The sequence below is a fragment of the Hyaena hyaena genome, unplaced genomic scaffold, assembly GCF_003009895.1.
Source record: "Hyaena hyaena isolate Hyena2069 unplaced genomic scaffold, ASM300989v1 scaffold_501, whole genome shotgun sequence".
In the NCBI taxonomy this organism is placed as follows: Eukaryota; Metazoa; Chordata; class Mammalia; order Carnivora; family Hyaenidae; genus Hyaena; species Hyaena hyaena.
This window is the reverse complement of record NW_024081135.1, coordinates 492,009-503,534: the sequence shown is the minus strand read 5'-3', so window position 1 is coordinate 503,534 and position 11,526 is coordinate 492,009.

Sequence of the window (11,526 nt, the reverse complement as noted above, 5' to 3'; positions counted from 1 at the left end):
AATCTTTTGTGGGTTTGATTTTTCACAGCATTGAGGTACTTCTTTTATAAGTATAAAAAATAATAGTGAAGGGAAATAAAAGGGGAAAGGAGATGGAGGGTTTGGAGCAGATGGTGTCTAAGGTCCCCTCTTCCTGCTTCGGGGTCTGTGATTAACGTTGAGCACCTATGCGTCCAGCAATATTGATGGCTTCAGTTGTATAGCACAGAGTCTCCATTTGTGTGTGTGTGTGTGTGTGTGTGTGTGTGTATCTAGATCCAAGGCATTCAGCCTTGTCCTTTCCTATAGCTGTTGTTTTGGGTTTTTGCTGTACATTCTTTCTCCACATCAAGTTTGACATCTGGAAGCAAGGTGTAACGGATGTGCCTTAGGATGGTCATTCAAGGAGCGATTCCCAGCTTGCGCCCCTCCAGCCTCAGCCAGTCACGTGCTCATATCCATAAATCCACACTGTAGGTGTGGAGATGAGGGGGAGATGACAATTAGTTCTGCCCAGGGAAATCAGAGAGGGCTTCTCATAGGAGAGGGCGTCTTGGAAGTGGTCCTTGGAGAACGAGTAGGAGTTTGACAGCGGAGAATTGAGGAGGAGAATGTTCCAGATGGAGGGAACTGCACACACAAAGGCTTGGAGTCATGAGGGTTTGGATGTTGGAGTCATGTAAGAGGGTAGTGTGACCAAGAACTCACGACATGGGTGGGTCAGTAGAAAGTGTGAGGGTTAAGGCTGCAAAAGCTGTTTGGAGCCACACTGAAGGTTTGGACTTCACAGTGATGATAATAGGGAGCCATAGATGATCTGAAGCAGGAGATTTATGCACATTGAAATGAGGCAGGGGGGAGCTTTTGCTCCTTCTGTTCTTTTCTCTCTCTCTCACCCTCCCTTCTAGAGAGGGAGACAGTCTCGGTAGACATTATAAGTTGGCAGGATTATGTTGTGAGAGGCAGCGGACACCAAGGTTTGCTGCCTTGGGGATGTTTTATGAGGAGGAACGGAGGGCCGGTGAAGCCACGCACGCTCTGGGTCCGGAAGTTACCCGTGTGACTCAGGGAGACCCTGAGAGCCTGGGGTGAGTGTGAACAGGTGAAGCAGAGGCAGGAGAGCAGAGAGAAGTCCACGTGGGCTCCGTGTGGTGAAGACTCACGTGGAGAAAAGAGTGTCCGCTTGTAGCATCCTGCGGACCCTGACTGTGCTCACGCTTGGCTGGTGATTGATTCCGCCCCCCGCCGCCTAGCCGTGGCTCGTCCCCAGAGCGCATGCGCCTGGGTTAGAGCCCCTCCCCCTGGGCCCTGGCGCTGAGCTGGGGTGAGAGGAGGCGGGGCACAGCGTGGAGGTGGGTGGGGCGTGTGGGGGAGATTCAGAACCAGGCAGTCCCTACAAAGACGGGGAGGAATGATTGGCAGGTGGCGTCCATGGTGAGCAGAGGCTAGAGATGAGGATAACTAGGGGGTTCCAGTTTGTGGCTGCAGGCATTTGTGCAGTGGGGCCAAGCAGAGGCCAAGGAAGGGAGGGGCTGGCCATGCAGGAAGATAATTAATCCGAGTCATGGCAGCGCATCTATCCTAGCTTAGGGCTGTGTCTCCAGCTGGCAAAAGACGGGAGGCCCAACATCAGGGCAGAGAGGAGAAATCGCTTCTGCCATTTTTGCCTTCATTGGGAGGCCCCTTAGTGGGGCTGTGTCTGATATCACTTGTGGCTCCAATACCCATCAGGGTCTCTGCGGGGAGTCGAAGCTTATTGGTGATGAGTGAAAAAATGCCCAGTTCCTAGTCCCAGCTAGCTCCTAGCTCCCCGTGTGGCCTTCAGAAGTCACTTCACATCTGGGGACCTCAGTGCGAAGCATGAAGCACATCTGTCCCAGACAAAATCCTAGACTGTGGCTTGCCACTCGCTGCCATGTGACCGTGGGGAAATCCCTTAGTCTGCCTCACTTTCCTCGTGTGTACCGTGCGGAGGTAGGACAAGGGATTTCTGAGATGTCAGCACGTGTTCATGACCCACATGCTGACCCTCTTCTGGCTGCTTCCCTTCCTTGCCGGGTGGTGGGGGGAGGCACGGGCTGGACCCTGAAACACTGATGCCCGAAGCATCCCTCTGTGTCCCAGGACTAGGGGTTAGTGCTGTCCCGAGGCCTGGGGAGGCTGGCGGTGCCTCGCAAAGCAAATTGAATTTGTGGTTGAAAATTTAAGTGACCAAATGGACTGGCTTTTTCAAATTCCAAATTGGATTTGGAGACGAATGGATTGGATTAGGAGGAAGGGAGGGAGAAATGGAGGGATAGCTCCACGTGCGTGGACTTGCTGGTGGGCAGCCTTGCTCAGTATGAGATCAGCATCTCTGACTTTTGCTGGAAACAAACCACTCTGTCCTCCTTGCCTGCCAGGAACCAGGAATGAAAACCTCCCCAAGTTTTTAGCCCAGAGAGGACATCAGCCAGGCCATAGAAACTGGCCCTCGTTGGCTGTGTCTGAAGCAGCCTGGCTGGTCATCACCTTGGAGCTGCTCAAGAGCCCTGTGAGTTGCACCTTCCAGAGTTGTGCCACGGGCTGGATCTCCAGCTGTCACCAGCCAGTTTCCCTACCCCACGGGGACAGAGCCTTTCTTATCTCCAGCTTCTGAGGAGCCTTAGTTTAGCATTTGAGCCTCAGGGCCAAGTGAATTCTTTTCTGCTGTCCCTGTAGTGAGGCACGTAGAGACTGAATTCTTCTGTTGTTGAAAAATGTGAAGGTCTAAAAACAGAAACAAACTTATATTAAAAAAAATTTTTTTTGGTTTAGTTTTGAGAGAAAGAGAGAGAGCAGAGAAGGGCAGAGAGAGGGAGAATCTCAAGCAGGCTCTGCACTGTCAGCGCAGAGCCCAACACGGGGCTTGAGCTCATGATCTGTGAGATCATGACCTGAGCAAAATCAAGAGTCAGATGCTCAACTGACTGAGCCACCAATGTGCCTCTAATATTTAAAAATTATTCATTCTCTCTCTCATTCTCTCTCTCTCTCTCCCCCCACCCTGCCCCCGATGACAGAACAAATTCATCTTTGGAGAAACCTGCTGAGAAGTCCAGAAGTAAGGTGATAAAGTTTTTCCATGCTAATGTGGACTGTGAATTATTATCATCATATATGTTTATGGAGCACCTGTTTTTCTCCAGGCCCCTTTCAGAGTCCTACACATGTAGCAGTGAACAAAACAGACAACAGTCTGTCCTCATGGAGCCTACAGTCTGCTTTTAGGGTAATTCAATAGATCTTAAACAAAGTAAATAGGAAAGTAAGATGATTGATGTGTTGGGTAGTAGTAAGTGCTATGAAGAAAAGCAAAAGCAGGAACCAGAATAGGGCACTGGAGATTTGCTGGTGGTGATAGTGTGTGTGTGTGTGCGTGTGTGTGTGTGGTGTTCAATTTTGAAGAGAAGACCAGGGATGACCTCATTGGGAAGGTGACATTTGAGAAAGGCATGAAGAGAAAAGGCATGAAGAGAAAAGGGAGTGAATTGTGTGGAGGTCTGGAAGGGAATTCCAGGCAGAGGAAACAGTCAGTGCAAAGGCCCTGAGGTGGGAGTGTGCTTGGTGTGGTCTGGGAACAGGAGGCTGGTGAGGCTGGAGTGGGGATAGTGGGGGAACATGGCAGTGACGATGGTAGTGGAGGGAGGTGCATGTTGTCCCTCACAGGCCGCAGCAAGGGCTTGGCTTTCGGTACCAGCGAGATGGCAGCCAGGAGGGTGTTGAAAGAGGAGAGCTATTGTGTGACCGTTGGCTGTTATAAAAGCATCAGTCTGAGGGACCTGTTGACACAGGCTCTGGGGGTGGAGGGGACGAGGGGAGCAGCAGGAAGACCAGGGAGGAAGCCCCTGCAGTGACCCAGGAGACAGGGGAGGGGCCTCAGACATGCGTGGGAGCAAGTGGTCAGAATGTGATGTGGCCTAGACACAGTGTGACTTGCTGACACTGGAGAGTTGTTTGGGGGGTGGTGGGTGAGGGAAGAGAGGAGTCAGGGGTGGACATCAGGAGTTCGGGGGGTGGGTGAGGGAAGAGGGCAGTCAGCGGTGGATGTCAGGAGTTGGGGTTGGCCAGGTGGGCTTGGAGATGTTTGTTACACATCCGAGCAGGTCCATGTAGACGCCCTCACGGGGCAGAGCATCTACAGTTCATGGTGCTGCCTGAGGTCACTACCCCAGCAGCTGCTGTGATGTGAAGGGATATGACAATCCCCCTGTCTTCGTGAACCGCGACGCAGGGAGAGATCCTATCTAGGCCACTGTCCGGGGAAGATGTGCAGGTAGGAAGTCAGCTGGGGTGCTCTTGGGATCAGCTGTGTGAAGAAAAGTGGAGGCAGCCCAGGCCTCAGCCACCTGACTCTCAAGCCAGAGTGGCTTGGGAAACAGGCTCCCCTTCCAGGGTGGCCCAGGTGAGGCCTTGGCTCTGGGCTTTGATCAATCACTGCTACCTGAGCTGGGGTGTGTGTGCCTGGTGCCTGCCCCCCCCTTAAAGCACCCCACTGCAGGGAAGGAACCAGACCCTTATAAGATGGTAGCAGACCAGAGTCTATTCAGAAAGTTGGTGCATTTGGGGTTCCCTGAAGAGTCAAGACTGGTGGAATCGAGGAGCTGCAATGTGTCCATGGTCTAGGTTACGTTTCTTTTGTGCTTCATGATTTCCCCAGCTGAGTTTTGTGAAGTGAGTCTGCCTTGTTCTAGAGACTTACAGACAGGGCCTAGTTCATGTCCATGAGGGGAGGGGGAAGGAACAGAGGTCTGGAGGAGGTGAAAGAAGGGGAGAGCCTCAGACCAGGGTGCACAAGTGTGAACCCAGTGCATATTAGTGCAATGGTGAGCATTCCTCAGGAACTTCCAGAAAGACCTGGGCGGGATGCTTGTTGAAGTATGGCTTTCCTGTTGTCAGAGTAACAGAGGTTCAGACTGTTGTCACTCAGCCAGAAAAGGGGAGGGTGGAAGGGTGACCTTCTAGAAGGCCAAGGAATTGCAGGAATAACTCCTCCATTGTTTTCCTGGTCAGCCAGGAAGAACACTGGGTAGCCAGACTTACAGGGACCAGGCTGTTTTCTCATGTGAAGACCACGTCACTGTGGTCACTTCCCCCTCCTCCCCCCACTCCCCAGCTTCTTACAATGACACACCACAATGCACACAAGTGTTCGGGTAGTTTCTACTTTAGGGCCTTAGTGCCAACAGATCTTGCTCGAATCCTGGCTTTGCCGCACATTAGCTGTGTGACCTTAGTTAAGTCACTCACCTTCTCTGAGTCTCTGTTTTTTTATCTATAGAGAAAAATATCTACCTTATGGGTTGTGTGAGGGTTTATGCAGGAAAGCACCCATGAAAGCATCTCCATTCATCGCTGGCAATTCATGGGAGGCATCAGAAGAACTCAGTGTTGCTTTCTGTCTCTGTTGTCAGAAGCGCGTGACTTGAACCCAAAGGGATGTGTCAGCCTCGCTGGCTGTCAGGGAGAGGGGGTGCTTGGGTGCAGTGTTCCAGGAATCTGCCGCTTGGGCAAACTTCTTATTTGTGTCAAGACCATTCTCTTCCACTCTATCCTTGATTCCTGCCATGAGTACCACTGGTCTCCAGCCACCAGCCTGCAGATAAGCCAGTAACAATGTTATCGCAGCTGCCAGGCCCTTTGGGGCATAATTTCTTTGTTGGGCAGTCTTGGCTCCTGCGGGGGGTTCTGGGTGGATCCAGGTTTAGACAAAGTGCTGAGAGGGTCTGGGGCAGGGCCTGGCTCCTAGTAGGTGCTCAGTGAGAGTTCTCTGGGTGAATGAGTGATGGAACGCTCTATTAGATGGTGGGCAAGACCTTTATCTGGAAAGGACAAGACTGGATTTGGAACCAGAGCTCACATCTCGCTGTGTGACAGAGGGACAAGGCCGGACTGTGAGTCAGGAGGCCTCAGGCTGCCTCCTGACTGTGTGATCCTGGGCAGCTCACTTCATCTTTTTGAGCTTTTGAGAAACATCTGTCACTCACGCACACATAAAAATAAGAACATCTGTCACGTGGAGCATAACAGTTTGTAAACTGTGAGGTGCAGTATAAATAGAAAACAGCAAGTGTTGATGAGGAGTAACTGGGGTCCTGGGGCCCTGTGGGTGGGAATGTAAAATGGTGCAGCTGCTGTGGAAAATAGTACAGCGGTTGCTCAAAAAACTAAAAATAGAGCTACCATGTGGTCCAGCAATTCTGCTTCTGGGAATATACCCAAAAGATCCATTTGAAGACAGGGTCTTGAAGAGATATTTGCACTCCCATGTCCATAGCAGCATGATTCACAGTAGCCAAGAGGTAGAAGCAGCTCCGATGTCTATCAGTGGATGAAAGGATAAAGAAAATGTGTTCTATACATAGAAAGGAACATTATTCAGCCTTAAAAAGGCAGAACTCTAATATGTGCTACCATGTAGATGAGCCTTGGTGAAATAAGCCAGGCACAAAGGGACGAATACTGTATGATTCCACTTATCTGAGGTACCAGGGTCTTCATTCCTAGAGACAGAAAGTAGAACGGTGGTTGGCAGGGGCTGGCGGAGAGGGAATGAGGAGTTCAAAGCGGACAGAATTTCAGTGGAGCATGAAGGGAAAGTTCTCCAGAGGGATGGTGGTGATGGATGTAGCCTGTGAATACAGTTAATGATGCTGAACCGTTCACTTAAAAATAGTAAAGGTGGTAGATTTCATGTTACGAGACATTTTCCACGATAACATTTTTAAAGTACTTTACAGCCATCACCACCATTGTGACAACACCTTGCCTTGACTGGAATTGAGCCTTTCACTTGCCTACATGTAAAAATGGCCAAATCCTGAATAATTTAAAATTCTGGGTGAGTTCTTGGTGCCGTCAGCTTGTCAGCAGATGGTTACGCGTCTGTATTTGAGGGTCCTAGGGTTGGTTACTCAGCGTGGGGCTGCCACCCACTGAGGCAACAGCTGTGATTCTAAAATGCCTCCCCAATTCTCATTGTGCTTATTACTGTCACCCCCATAAGGCTGGTGGCCTTCAAGGAAGAAAATGAAAACCCATGAGTTGATGAGAGACTGACCCCACTCCAGTACCTACCTTGCTAGCATGTCTTCATCTGGAGTCCAAGGAAGTACCCCATTCCTCCATGAGAAGTAAAACCTAAGACAGATGGTGAGGTAACCACATTAAACATCTAATGGTTGCATCTTAAAATGACTCTTGTATGAAAGAAGTTGGAATGCTCAATTACCCTGAGTGGTTTCCTTATGTTGGTATTTTTAAAAGTGTAGACAACCTGAGTTGGACTTGCTTGGAGCTCTTGTAAAAAGAGATACAACCCAGGATTCTACCTCAAACATACTTAATCAGGATTTCTGGGGGTGCAGCCTGGGAATCTGTATTATTTACAGACTGCTTCCTACCAACTGGACTGAGAAACTAGAGCCCAGGGCCAGCCCAGGTGAATTAATTAGGAAGCCTAGGAGACACAGTGGCCATGTTGGGTAGCCACCATTTTGGTGGGAGAAAAAATAGTGGTGGTCACCAAGGGGACGAGCTATAGTGGGAGGGAATTGGAAAGCAGGGCACTTGGCTAACTGATAATTTCTGATCATGTCTTTAGTCCCAGAAGATACAACTGCTGCTCCCTTTTTGCTAGAGTCTAGAGATTGAAGTTACTTTTCTCTTTTTAAAAAAATGTTTTAATGTTTACTTCTGAGAGATAGAGAGTATGAGCAGAGGAGGGGCAGAGAGAGAGAGGGAGACAGAGAATCTGAAGCGGGCCCCAGGCTCCGAGCTGCGAGCAGAGCAGAGCCCGACACAGGGCTTGATCCCATGAACCATGAGATCACGACCTGAGCTGAAGTCAGATTCTTAACTGACTGAGCCACCTAGGCACCCCCAGAGATGGTAGTTTTGATAGATGTATTGTGTGCAAGGAAGGCAAATCTATATTCAGAGTATCTGTTTCAGAAGAACAATGCGCTACCCTTTCCATGATAGAAGTGGTTAAATGTAATCAACCTGCCACCTGCTAGCTGGCTAATCACCTCAGAGAATAGCTCCATATTGGGGCTCAGTGTTGGTCTTTGCTGCTGGCAGCCTGGGCATTTAGCTGCAGCCAGGCCAGCACTGCTGAGCAGAAACCCATGCACAACTTCCTTCCCTGTCCCTTTGACCATCCTGGCAATGGCAGCAGTGGCTGAGGAAAGACCTGACTGGTGTGCCCACAATTGGGTCATGTCATCAACCCTTGATTCCTGAAATCCCCCTCTGCTGAAGTTGGTGAGCAGCAACATGGGATATATTCCTTATCCATTCAGAGAAATCTCTCAGTATACCTCTTCCTCAAACCTCCTGTCACCAGTTTTCCAGTGATGTTCCTCCCAAAGTTCCTGACCATCCCGTTAAGCCATTTTCCATAGCCCATGAACTGGTGTAGACCAGTTCCCTTCCCTTGTGGCCATTTCTTCTTGCAGGCAAAATGCACAGCCAGGTGCATTGTTCACAGTTCTTCCCCCCCGGGGGCATTTCCCCTCACCTGCCCTCCAGGGATGCCCAAAAAGGAACCCTTGGGCTTTGAACACAGGTTATACCTCTGAAGCCATGAACTGTTATGTTGTATTACTGCCCACTTTGTGTAATTGTCATGCTTCTGCTTTAATCTTCAGATAGGCCCAATCAAACGGAAAGAAGCTTTACACTTTACTCACTAGACAGACCCTCCCTTCGGTAAATTGCAAATGGTCCCCCATTTGCTCTCAGCTCTCAGCACACCTGCTCATTAGTGAGTGTCCGGAGAGTACATTCTGCCACCTCTTCCCCCAGGACAGTCATTTAAATACTCCAAGGTAGGGGTGCCTGGGTAGCTCAGTTGGTTAAGTGTCCAACTTCGGCTCAGGTCATGATCTCGCAGGTTGTGGGTTCGAGCCCCACGTTGGGTTCTGTGCAGGCAGCTCAGAGCCTGGAACCTGTTTCAGATTCTGTGTCTCCCTCTCTCTCTGCCCTTCCCCTGCTCATGCTCTGTCTCTCTCTGTTTCAAAAATAAACAAAAACTATAAAAAATGTTTAAAAATACTCGAAAGTATTTGTTAAACCCTTCCGTTTCTCTTGCCATCATATTCAACTGCAGTCATACAATGTGATTTCTTGACTTCCTTCTAAACCCTCCACCACCCTGACCTGTTTCCCTCAGCCACATATCCTTCAGACCCAGAGATCATCCAGTGAAGTTACATAGACTTTGTTTCCAAGAACAAACAAGGTTTGCAGTCAGAAATGAATGGGTGGAGTCAGCTCTTGGGCAGCTATGTTCATCCAGGGAATGTTTCATGAGTACTTACCATGAATAGAACGCATAGTGATGGGTCATATCCATGGACTTCTGAGGACTGGTTCAGAAAGAAGAGCTCTAAGGAACCCACTCGCTGACATCAATAGCAGGGACACAGAATGAGTGTAAGAAGCCTGGCACACAGATCTTGCCTGTCTTCTCACACCAAAGCCCCTTTGTTACAAGCAGGAGGTGGGGACCAGTATTAGCTTCATGCTGGCCTGGGTCCTAGAATTAATGAAGATTGTTCCTGCTGACACCATGAATACTAGGTGGCAAGGGGTATATTACTTGCCCTTAGTCACTCAAGCACACGGTTACTGACTGCTTTCCTGTCCTGTCTTCATGCCTAAGTAAGATTAGAAAGGTCTAATAGTTGGTTTATTTATCTTCTGTGTATTTTAAGAGATGTTTATTAACATGCACAGCAAGTGACTACCACACGCTTTGGTCTGAATGCTCATTCTTAAGATAAAACTTATGGTTATCTACATTTCTGCAGGCTCCAGATTTCTGATTTCTTTAATACTCAGCTCTGTTTAATATTCTGTTCCTTTTGTTTGCCACTAAAATAATTTCCTATACTTGTTTCTTTCAAATGCTGCTGAGGGATTTAAGCAAACATATATTGCTGCTTAAAAAGTACTTGAGGTGTAATAGTGGTTTATTGTTTTAGTTAAGCCACATGTAGTCTGTCTGTATATCTATCTATCCATTCACCCATCCATCCATCCATCCATCCATCCATCCATCCATCATCTGTCTATTGTGTTTAGGCTCAAACACACACACACACACACACACACACACACACACACACAGACATACACATACAGACATAGACAGACATAGACACATATACACAACATGTTTAGAGTAAAATATGTGCACACCCAGACATACACATTCATGGTAATCTTGTTACCATGGAGTTAGTTCTACAAGCGCTTAAAAATTGCTGAATGTATAGGGGCGCCTGGGTGGCTTAGTCGGTTAAGCGTCCGACTTTCGCTTAGGTCATGATCTCGCGGTTCGTGGGTTCGAGCCCCGCGTCGGGCTCTGTGCTGACTGCCAGCTCGGAGCCTGGAGCCTGTTTCAGTCTGTGACTCCCTCTCTCTCTGACCCTCCCCTGCTCACGCTGTCTCTCTCTCTCTCTCCTAGAAATAAAAAAAAAAAAACAAAAACAACAACAACAACAACAACAACAACAAAAATTGCTGAATGTATAAAGGTATTATAAGACTATATCCAGTAGGGTACATACAGTGTCCATAAAAATAAAACCCTGTATTTATTTTTCAAGATCTGGGTCTTTCTCATGAACATGCAGTACTGAAACTTACATAATTCTCAAATTTAAGAAATTTGGTGCTCCTACCAACCATAAAAAACCTATTTGGTGACATCTTCCTGTGTTTAAGAAGCATTTGCCAAATTGTACCACTAGCATTCTGTTGGGGGTGAGCAGTGAATGGTGATGGTGAAAGAGGGACAGAGAGACCAAAGGCACTTTGTGGGATTCCTTGAAACCATCTGCACATGACCTGTGGCCATCCAAGACAAGCCGCTGACAAGTTGGTCACAGTGCTTCCCTTGGTAAGTGCAAAAGCCAGTCTTCACTGAAGGAAATCATAGTACAACCCTCTGGCCACTGCTGGGTGGGCAAGCAGGGAATGGGGTACTTGCTTCACCCTATGGAACAAGGCTGCTTTGGCCCAGGCGTGGGACGTCATTGCCAAGAATGCAGGGCTGTTGACTCCAGCTTACAACTGTCTGCTTCCACCTCCAGGAGACCCAGGTCCAGACTCCTCCAGAAGAGAGGAGTGGTCCTCTAAGTGTTGGGTAGAAGTGTTTTCAAACTCCAGTGCAAAAGGCTCAGGAAGAGACTTTGAAAAGCCTACAGATGCTTCACGGGGTGGTGAGAGCAGTGGCTTGCAGCCTGTGTTGGGCACTGGCTCTGCCAATCACGTGCCGCATGGCTTCGGAGCACCACCTCATGGTCCCAGCCTCATTGCCTCCCCAGTGAGATGAGGAGGTTGGCACTCGAGACTTCAGAGATGCCACCCATATCTTCTCTCCCCCTGGAGGAGGTAACCTCTGTGTGTTATTACATGTCTCTGTATCCCCTCCTCTGTGACCTGACGACACTTAGAAGCCTGCCTCCAACAGATAAGCAAGCTAGCACAGTGGTCAAGAGCTCCGACTCATGAGTCACA